Consider the following 11,443-nt stretch of genomic DNA (forward strand, 5'->3'; position numbering starts at 1 on the left):
TTTACCACAGACTGAGCAATTAAATGATTTATCTCCTGTGTGGACTAACATGTGTCTCGTCAAGTCTGATTTACGACCAAAACCTTTACCACAGACTGAGCAATTAAATTGTTTATCTCCTGTGTGAACTATCATGTGTCTCTTCAAGCGTGCTTCATAACCAAAACCTTTACCACAGAGTGAGCAATTACATTGTTTATCTCCTGTGTGGACTATCACGTGTGTCTTCAAGTGTGCTTCATTACCAAATCTTTTACCACAAACTGAGCAGCTAAAGTGTTTCTTCCCAAAAACCTCACTGTTTTTCTGTGAGTATAAAGTTGACTGAGGTTCACTAGTTTGCATCCTTTCATCATCACTGTCTTCAGTCTCAGAAGAGTCTGAAGTCTTGTCATCACTAGTTGGTTGTGAATTACTAGCTGGATATAAGTGTATACGATATAAGTTCCTGGCTGGTTCTGATACTCCACAGTCCTCTCCATCAGCTTCTGTTTTCATCTGTTCAGTTGAGCAGCTGGCTAGAGGCTCTGCCTCTCTGTTCTCCTCAGTTTGGCTTTGATGAAGCTGTGAGGACTGAGGTTTCTCTTCCTCATCTTCACTCTTCAAAGTGACAACAATGAATGGGAACTTGATATCAGCCTCCTCCAGCCCTTGAAGCTCCTCTCCTTCCTGACTGACCCAGAGTTCCTCCTGTTCCTCTTTAATGTCTGGGGGCTCTGGATCCTCCTGAAGCTGCTCTCTCTCCTGACTGACCCAGAGTTCCTCCTGTTCCTCTTTAATGTCTGTGGGCTCTGGATCCTCCTGAAGCTGCTCTCTCTCCTGACTGACCCAGCGTTCCTCCTGTTCCTCTTTAATGTGTGGGGGCTCTGGATCCTCCTGAAGCTGCTCTCCCTCCTGACTGACCCAGAATTCCTCCTGTTCCTCTTTAATATCATGTGGGGGCTCTGGGTCCTCCTGGTGCAGACTGGGGCTCCACTCCTGCAGCTCAGGGGGAACTTCTTCTTTAATTACTAACACCTGCTGGAAGTCTGGAGGTACTGTTACTCTGTGTAACCACACTACAGGATTTAAAACAGTGTCCAACTGCTTTCGTTGTTGTTGCTCGATCGTTTTTGAACTTGAAGATTCTAACCTGATATCAGACTGCATTGTTAAGTCGTTACACTCCATTTCCTTCTTCAGAAGCGATCAACTCAGTGGATTGGGGAGATCTGAAGGTAAAGTAAGTACATGTTATTTGTATAGCACTTCTCACAGAGAAAACTCACAAAGTGCTTCACAGGATTAGAATAGAAAAACAACCAAACAATCAATAAATAAATACAGGTAACAGTAAACACACAGGACTACCGGAAACAGGCAATGAAAGAGGCTAGACAAAAGCCTGTCTAAACAGAAGCGTTTTTAGCTGCTGTTTAAAAATGCCCACAGAGGACGCAGCTCTCAGGTCATGAGGAAGAGCGTTCCACAACCTAGGAGCTACAGACTCAAAGGCTCGGTCACCTTTGGTTTGGAGCCTGGTGCGAGGAACAACTACCGTAAATTTCGGACTATAAGCCGCGGCTTTTTCCCCGTTTTTTGGCCCTGCGGCTTATATAACGGTGCGGCTTATCTATGGATTTTTTCAGATTTTTTTTATTTTTTATCTCTTCTTTAGCACTCTTTCTAACTATAAATCCACTTCTGTTTTAATTTCCTCTCTTGCCCTCTTTTCACCACACCGCGGACACTGTGTGCACTGTAAAAAAAAACACAGGTGGTGTTGCGTTATGTTGTTTTGTTGAAATGTTAATAAATGGGAGCTTCCTCAAACAGCCATCTCTTTCCCGACAATCCCCTCTGTGCATGAACCCTTACATATGGTAATTAAACATTAAAACACAATAAAAAAACAACAAAAAAACAACAACAACAACATTAAAACACCTGCGGCTTATAGTCCGGTGCGGCTTATATATGTAACAAACAGGCAATTTTGCTGCTGCGGCTTATACTCCGGTGCGGCTTATAGTGCGGAAATTACGGTAATAAGCTCTGGTCAGCAGACCTCAGTGACCTGCTAGGAACGTGAGAGTGGAGCAGATCACGCAGATATGCAGGTGCTTGACCATGCAGGGCTCTATAAGTGAGCAGAAGAACTTTCAACTGGATCCTGAGAGTAACTGGCAGCCAGTGTAAGGAGGCCAAGACCGGAGTAATGTGACAGTATTTACTCGACTTGGTCAGTAACCTGGCCGCGGCATTTTGGATCAGTTGGAGGCAGGGCCCGAAATTAGAGCCCGCCACCCGCCAATGGCGGGCATATTTTTGCTTTGGCGTGTTAGATTTGGCATCTGTCCGCCACGTGGCGGGTCGCAAAATAGTCGTCATGTAATATTAAAACTGTGTGTAGCCGGCCTGTGTCCACCTAGCGTATTTTTCCCACTGTTAAACGCTGGGAGTGTGCTGCGGAGCGCTGATCCCAGCCACAATATACAAGGGAGCAGTCTGAAACGTAAGGTTAGTTTAACGTTAGTGCGTTCAGCGCAGTAGTATAACACGAGTGCTTCCTGAGGCTGTTTCATTCTCTCCCGTAGCAGTGTCAATTGCGTGACAGCCTAACGTCGGGCGAATCAATAAATTAATGAATCAATCGCTCGCACTTGTTGCCGACACTCGTATGATACAGTATATATGAGGAGATAATAGTTATGTGTGTTTTGCTGCGCAGCTGGCACGAGTGCTTTGTGAGACTGTTTCATTCTGGCTCTGCCGTCCGTATAGGCTACCAAACATGACTGGAGGGGAATGGAATGCAGTCGTCAATTTAGCGGAGGTAAGAAGCTCTTTTAATCTCTGCTAAATTGACAGGCTACATCGGGCGAATCAATCAATGAATCAATCGCTCGCGCTTGTTGCCGAGCTCGTATGATGAGGAGATGAATCAAAATGCTTACCACTAATAAAGCCGAATCGGAGCCAAGAACGAGTGCAGGAGAGCTAACGCAGGTGCCAGGTGTGGAGTGGGAGAGAAAGGTGTGTAGCCCAAGTTGTGCGCTGTCTGCACTGAGACTGTCGCAGTTATTACTTTTAGTTGCGTTGTTTGTTTTTTTTGCAACAATTTAAGCTCAAGATTGACTTGACATGTATTGATAAGATTGACTTGACATGTAGGCTATTGATTAATCAATCATCAATCAATATATTAAAATAATTTGCTTCAAATTTTACTCTGCCCTCTTATTTAAGTGTGTATTCTTCAACGTAATACCTTATCTACTTGAAATGTACTGGAAAAAATTGATATATATGGATACATGTGACACAAAAATGCGTTTTTTTTTGGGGCCGGTAAGAAATATGCTTGGCGGGTAGATTTTTTCCATCTACCCGGCACTGGCCGGTGGGTCAAAAAGTTAATTTCGGGCCCTGGTTGGAGGCGCTCCAGAGAAGATTTAGCAAGGCCCGTAAAAAGAGTTACAATAATCAAGCCTCGACGAAACAAAAGCATGAATGAGCATTTCCAGCTCAGAGAGAGATACAACAGACCGTATTTATCAAGCTTCCTAGAATTACTCCTAAGAACACTGCTAAGAGTACACTTATGAGCAAAAAAATTCCCAGTCAAAAGCTGCACTTAAAAGTCAGTTATTATGCATCTCACTCCCTCTTTCAGCGAGGTGTAGGACTGAATCCTAAGTGTCAATCTCAGAGCTGATTTACGACAGGTGTGTGTGCCGTAAAGGGAAATGTTGATGACGCAATTCCAAGTACACAGGAATGGCCAATCGCTGAATGGAATCCCTTATGCACGAATATCCTAAATAGAGATGATTCAACAGTGAAATGCACAATGGGAGTGTAGCATATATTCACCAATCATTTCAGAAGAAATTATCAACAAAATAATACAAGATAGCCTACATTGAAAATGACTCAAGAATAGGCTAAATGTTTCCTAATCCACCCAATTTACCTAATCCCACAACTGACTCGAAACTGGTGTGCTGTCAATTGACTACCCTATATAGCCAGGTTCTATAGGCTGTATGATGAGCAAACATGGAATCCAAAAGAAAGCCGAATTGGAGGGAGGATGACACGCTGTGCTTAGTGGAGTTAGTAGAGCAGAGGAAACAAATAATCAAAGGAAAGTTCAGCCCAACTCTCACCAGTCGAGACAAGAAGAAGGCATGGGAGCATATTGCATTGGAGCTGAATGCATCACAAGTACATTGTGTTCGCTCACCAACAGACTGTGAGAAGAAATGGTACAGTGTAGGGATGTTCATTTTGAAAATTTTCCAAAATCGATAATCGGTGAAAATTAACGATCAATTATCGATCATCGATTTTATTAATACTTAGAAAATTTTCAATATTTTCGATTTTTTTTTTTTTACAAAATGAATGCCTATGGCAGAAAATACGAAAGACAACGTGTTCTCCTCAATGAACTCTTTATTTCAATGTGTCTCCTCTCCAACACTGCTGTCCCCGGCGCATGCCGGTGTGAATTTCCCATGTTTAAAACAGTTTTGTTGGCACAAAGGCCCGTGCCCAGCCAGAAAACTAGAGACTATATGAAGCTCCACCTCACGTTAGTCGGCTGTGCAATGGAGTGGGGCGAGGAGGAACGAATTCCACCCAAACCTAGTCCACAATTTTTTTTTTTTTTTTTAATAATTAAAAAATCGATCCAAATGCCACAGGATCGATTCCAATCCTTAACGATCGATTATCGATTTTCGATAATTGATGAACATCCCTAGTACAGTGTCCTATCAACATTGCCCTGCTGGCAACTCCTAACCACTTGGGACACCTCCTGAGGACTCCTAAATAGCTGGGGGAGTAGGAGTGTTTCCTAGTCTTAAGAAGGTTGATAAAAAGCTTTTATTCTTAAGTGTGAGAGTAGGACTAAATTTCACAAATTCTCAGCACTTACGACTAAAATGGCACTCTGAGACGCTTGATAAATACGGGCCCTGAGCTTTGCAATATTTCTAAGATGGAAAAAACATGTACGGGACAGAGGCTTGATGTGCTTGTCAAAAAGCATGACCTGATCAAAGATAACACAGAGATTTTTCATGTTGGAGCGTACGGTATGTAACGGTTTAATCTGGTTACTTATGAATTTAACCAAAAATCCACCATTTTCTTCGTTTTGTATGTGAATGTCTTGTTGAACCTCTCTGCCTGAGAACGCTATTATTTATTGCTTTTTGTTTATTTTGTATCAGTGTATGGAGCAGCCTATTTGTAATAGAGTGGTTTTGATGCCGCCTTGCGGTGATAAATATAAATGCAGTTGTGATTCTGTAACCCGGATGTGTTCCTGCTAGCCTAACACATGAAACTATATAGACCAAATCACCGTGACGTCACCATGTAAACAAATTTACTTCCGGGTACCACTTGGGGAAGGCGGCAGGTTTAAATGTGCGTGTTGTCAAATAAATGCTGTCAAACCCTCTCGCTGTTTTCGGCCGACTACTTTCAATTTAAATGGTTAAACGGTTGGTAAACATGCTTGTCCGACGTATCTAGCCTTTCTTCTGTGTTTGTTTTATGTAGTGTTAGCTAGCTAATAATGTTTGTTTGTCTGTCAAACTCGCTGTTTTTTTGCAGACGTTAACGTTACAGACTCTTTCTCGCCGAGAAGAGCCTGGTGACGCGAGGTTATTACAGACAGAGCTACTGACGCCAAGTTAATTTAATTTAGCTTCAAGTCTACTCTGGTCTGGTCCAACAGGTAAATTAGCTAGTCTGGTCTCCACTAACGTTAGTGAAAGTGTTGTTATGAATGATATTAAACAACAACACAACACGGACGAACCATTTTTGTCTTCTTTGTCTGTTTTTGTCTTCAACACGTCAGTTTGTGCCGTCCACCGCCATTATAATGTGTGGACCTCAGGGGTACCCGGAAGTAAATGTAAACAACCCGCTGATTTGGTCTATAGCCGGTACTGCTCTGTATGCTGAAAAGTAAAGACGTGTTCTGAGAACGTTCTGTGTGATTATTGAAGACTAACGATATATCACACTATTGTTTTATTGATTTTGTGATAACGCTACAGTAAAGAGCTTAAGACCCAGTACTGCTGCCTCCTGTCTCATGAATGTCGCCACACACGTATGTAATAACCAAAACACAACGCAGAGGAAAAACACACCGGTTACACGTACATTAGCTATGGCTATCCTGCATTACATCTCGTTCTACACTGTGGTCAGACCGTCAGACAGACAGCAGTTACGCTTGCTAGTTCCCTGTAAATAACCCTGTTTTATATCACCCTTGATCAATTCTCTGTCTATAGGCTACATACGTGCACTGCCAAGAGTAGCGGCAGCATTATAAACCATAGATATATGACTATATTAAAAACATAAACACACTGGCGTCTTTCATGCAGGCTAGAAAGCGTAACTGCTGTCTGTCTAGTCTGACCACAGACTGTAGAAAGAGATGTAATGCAGGGATAGCCAAGCGAATGTGTTTGGATGGAAGTTTGACGCTAGGCCAATCAGAAGCAGAGAGGGGCGGGTTATGCCTTCGCCATCATCCCCAAAAAATATCGCAAAAAAATATCGCATGCAGTTAGCCACCAAGGTCTGGACTCAGGCAAAGAAGCTTCCTCCTCGTATGATGCTATCTTCTTTCAAACAGCCCAAATATCTCAACAGCCGCAGTCGCTAGCGTATTAGTTCACAAACGCTGTCAGGTTTTGGACATGAGACATTTCCATACAGCGACACGGGAAATGTATCATGGAACGGTTTACTGACAAACGCCTTAGCTCAATTAGCTTCACAGCTAACGAAACCGTTCATCTGAGTCCATACGATGAGCTTCTTCCTCTCTCAGTGCTAAACGGAGCCTCGGCTCCAGTTTATATATCCGTGATATTATCATCCATACATACCGAGTCTTCTGTTGATCAAATACAGTTGCAAACTATACCAATGAAAGGGGAAAACATCGGTAAGGTAGACGGTACCTCGCTCAAGAATATTTACACACTGGCCGCCACCTTCTTCTCCTTCTTTCTCTTCTTCTTGTTTAGTTTTACGGCGGTTGGCATCCAGCTTATTGGTGCATTACCGCCATCTTCTGGTCCGGAGTGTGGAACAAACTATCGACTTACAATCTTACAAGACAAGACAAGAGCATTCAGTTTCCCAATATTATGAAGTGTACAATTAGCTGGACAGTTGACTAGTCAACCTATATTATGATTCGTTTCACATTAAATTGGTGAAAATTAGCATATATTTTTGAATTGTTTCATGTTAACAGTGACACTTAGCCTTCATTTTATTTTAACATCTTTATTTGGATATGGCAACATACTTACTCCAATATGTTTTCTGTTGAATTCACTGACAGAAGCCAAAACAGCTCAAGACCCAAGGCAGCCAATCACAGCTTCCTGAAACCTGACATCATCCATAGCAAGGGGGTCAACCCCGCCCTTTCTCTTAGCTTAAGAGTTCTCCCAATTCCTTAGTAAATGTCTCCGCAGCTTTGTGAGTAGGTTTTAAAAGGAAACTCCTAGCTAGGAACTTTTAATGCAATTTAGGAGTCGTCCTAGTGGTAAGATCAAATGTTTTGTGAATACGGGCCCAGATATGAAAATATTTTTGGTTGACTGTGTCGATGGAACACCAGATTATTATGAAAATCAAACACTTTTCAAGGAGCATTATTCAAATTCTAGCATATTCATAACCTTGAAAACATGAGTTAAAATCAAGCATTTTCCAAACTTTCAAGACTTTGTACGAACCCTGTACATAAACAGAAGAACACAACAAAGCACAGCATCCACATAGATACATAAACACTCAAACCCCCCCTCCACCACAGATAGCAATTAACAGAGTTCCCACACATGTTGTTCATGGATCAAATTTCAAAACTTTTCCATGACTTTTCAAGGATTTATAATAGAATGTCCATGTAATGTGAGGCGGTGACTCTGAATCAATACCAGAAATTATTACCTGCATCATGGAAGCTATTGAACTAAAACAGGAATTTTCCATAAAGATATTAATATAAAATACAAGCAGCACTAAAATCAACACATATTAGAGCTACTATGTTATGTCAACAGCTACAGAGAATACATTTGCCATTATGTTACATTACGTGGAAGGTTATCCACAGGTTTACTGTAACAATTTCATTACACACAACTAAAGTTCATGACTTTTCCTAAACTTTCAAGGATTTTACCCACCTGTGTGGACTAACATGTGTGTCTTCAAGTTTGCTTTATTACCAAAACCTTTCCCACCGAGCATTTAGGGTGCTTTCACACCTAAAAGTCCAGACCAAACAAGGTAGGTGTGAAGGCACCCTAATTGTTTATCTCCTGTGTGGACTATTCAAGTCTCCTTTACGACCAAAACCTTTACCACAGAGCAATTAAATTGTTTATCTCTTGTGTGGATTATCATGTGTTTCTTCAAGCTTCCTTTTTCACCAAAACCTTTACCACAGACTGAGCAATTAAATTGTTTATCTCCTGTGTGGACTATCATGTGTTTCTTCAAGTCTCCTTTCTGACCAAAACCTTTACCACAGACTGAGCAATTAAATTGTTTATCTTCTGTGTGGACTATCATGTGTGTGTTCAAGTGTGATTTTTGACCAAAACCTTTACCACAGACTGAGCAATTAAATTCTTTATCTCCTGTGTGGACTATCATGTGTGTCTTCAAGGTTGATTTTTGACCAAAACCTTTACCACATACTGAGCAATTAAATTGTTTATCTCCTGTGTGGACTATCATGTGTTGCTTCAAGTTTCCTTTATGACCAAAACCTTTACCACAGAATGAGCAATTAAATTGTTTATCTCCTGTGTGGATTATCATGTGTTTCTTCAAGTTTCCTTTATGACCAAAACCTTTACCACAGACTGAGCAATTAAATTGTTTATCTCCTGTGTGGACTATCATGTGTATCTTCACATCTGATTTACAACCAAAACCTTTACCACAGACTGAGCAATTAAATTGATAATCGCCTGTGTGGACTATCATGTGTGTCTTCAAGCTTACTTTATGACCAAAACCTTTACCACAGACTGAGCAATTAAATTGTTTATCTCCTGTGTGGACTATCATGTGTGTCTTCACATCTGATTTACGACCAAAACCTTTACCACAGACTGAGCAATTAAATTCTTTATCTCCTGTGTGGACTATCATGTGTGTCTTCACATCTGATTTACGACCAAAACCTTTACCACAGACTGAGCAATTAAATTCTTTATCTCCTGTGTGGATTACCATGTGTGTCTTCAAGGTTGATTTTTGACCAAAACCTTTACCACAGACTGAGCAATTAAATTCTTTATCTCCTGTGTGGACTATCATGTGTGTCTTCAAGGTTGATTTTTGACCAAAACCTTTACCACAGACTGAGCAATTAAATTGTTTATCTTCTGTGTGGACTATCATGTGTTGCTTCAAGTCTCCTTTACGACCAAAACCTTTACCACAGACTGAGCAATTAAATTGTTTATCTCCTGTGTGGATTATCATGTGTCTCTTCAAGTATGATTCATAACCAAAACCTTTACCACAGACTGAGCAATTCAATTGTTTATCTCCTGTGTGAACTATCACATGTGTCTTCAAGTGTGCTTCATTACCAAATCTTTTACCACAAACTGAGCAGCTGAAGTCATTCTTCCCAAGAACTTCACTGTTTTTCTGTGAGTATAAAGTTGACTGAGGTTCACTAGTTTGCATCCTTTCATCGTCACTGTCTTCAGTCTCAGAAGAGTCTGAAGTCTTGTCATCACTAGTTGGTTGTGGATTACTAGCTGGATATAAGTGTATATGATATAAGTTCCTGGCTGGTTCTGATACTCCACAGTCCTCTCCATCAGCTTCTGTTTTCATCTGTTCAGTTGAGCAGCTGGCTAGAGGCTCTGCCTCTCTGTTCTCCTCAGTTTGGCTTTGATGAAGCTGTGAGGACTGAGGTTTCTCTTCCTCATCTTCACTCTTCAAAGTGACAACAATGAATGGGAACTTGATATCAGCCTCCTCCAGCCCTTGAAGCTGCTCTCCCTCCTGACTGACCCAGAGTTCCTCCTGTTCCTCTTTAATATGTGGGGGCTCTTGGTCCTCCTGAAGCTGCTCTCGCTCCTGACTGATCCAGAGTTCCTCCTGTTCCTCTTTAATGTCTGGGGGCTTTGGATCCTCCTGAAGCTGCTCTCCCTCCTGACTGACGCAGAGCTCCTCCTGTTCCTCTTTAATGTGTGGGGGCTCTGGGTCCTCCTGGTGCAGACTGGGGCTCCACTCCTGCAGCTCAGGGGGAACTTCTTCTTTAATTACTAACAGCTGCTGGAAGTCTGGAGGTACGGTTACTCTGTGTAACCGCACTACAGGATTTAAAACAGTGTCAAACAGCTTTCGTTGTTGCTTGATCGTTTTTGAACTTGAAGATTCTAGCCTGATATCAGACTGCATTGTTAAGTCGTTACACTCCATTTCCTTCTTCAGAAGCAGTCAACTCAGTGGATTGGGGAGATCTGAAGGTAAAGTAAGTAAGTACATGTTATTTGTATAGCACTTCTCACAGAGAAAACTCACAAAGTGCTTCACAGGATTAGAATAGAAAAACAACCAAACAATCAATAAATACAGGTAACAGTAAAATAACAGGACTACCGGAAACAGGCAATGAAAGAGGCTAGACAAAAGCCTGTCTAAACAGTAGGGCTGGGTATCGAGTTTCGATACTTAGTTGGCACCGAAATGAAAACATCGATACTAAGGGGTATCGAAGCCTCCCTTGTCAATCGATACCAATTTTCGATACCAAAACAAAACAGCGTCATTGAGCCTATAATCATGTGACATGCTTGCACACCACGCTCTAATACGGCTGGTGATTGGCTGTCATGTAGAAGCATGCAGGGAAAGTTACGCCCACTTTAGCCGGTGTGGGTTTGTTGTGAGGCAGGCAGCGTGCAGTGCGGAGACAAGTGGAACTGGGACTGGTTTCCACAGACAAGAGAAATAATCGAGAGGTGGGTCAGCTTTACCGCAAGTTGTTGTTGATGATGTTAGCGGTTATCAGATCCCTCAGTCTGACAGTCTGGCTGTGAGTTGTATCTAGCATTAGATCATTTAATTGGCGCGGTAACGTTATGCGCAAGCGGGCATTGTGTATTTTTAGCAACTCGTTAACAAACGCTGATGTCATGATAGTTTGTTGAATGTAAATGCGATTCACTTTGTGCCATTAAGGCTATATTGATAGGCTAGTCAATGCTCAACTATTGTCTTCCATGCATGAAGTGGAGCTGTCTCATCAGTTTTGACAAGAATAACGTTCTGTTGCAGCAGATCTGCAATGCTAGCGTTAATGTTTAATTAAAGTAGCGTTAACGCTATATGCAAGCGGGCAGTTATCGCCCATTATGTATTT

This window comes from Poromitra crassiceps (assembly GCF_964638095.1).
Source record: "Poromitra crassiceps genome assembly, chromosome: 21".
NCBI lineage: Eukaryota > Metazoa > Chordata > Actinopteri > Beryciformes > Melamphaidae > Poromitra > Poromitra crassiceps.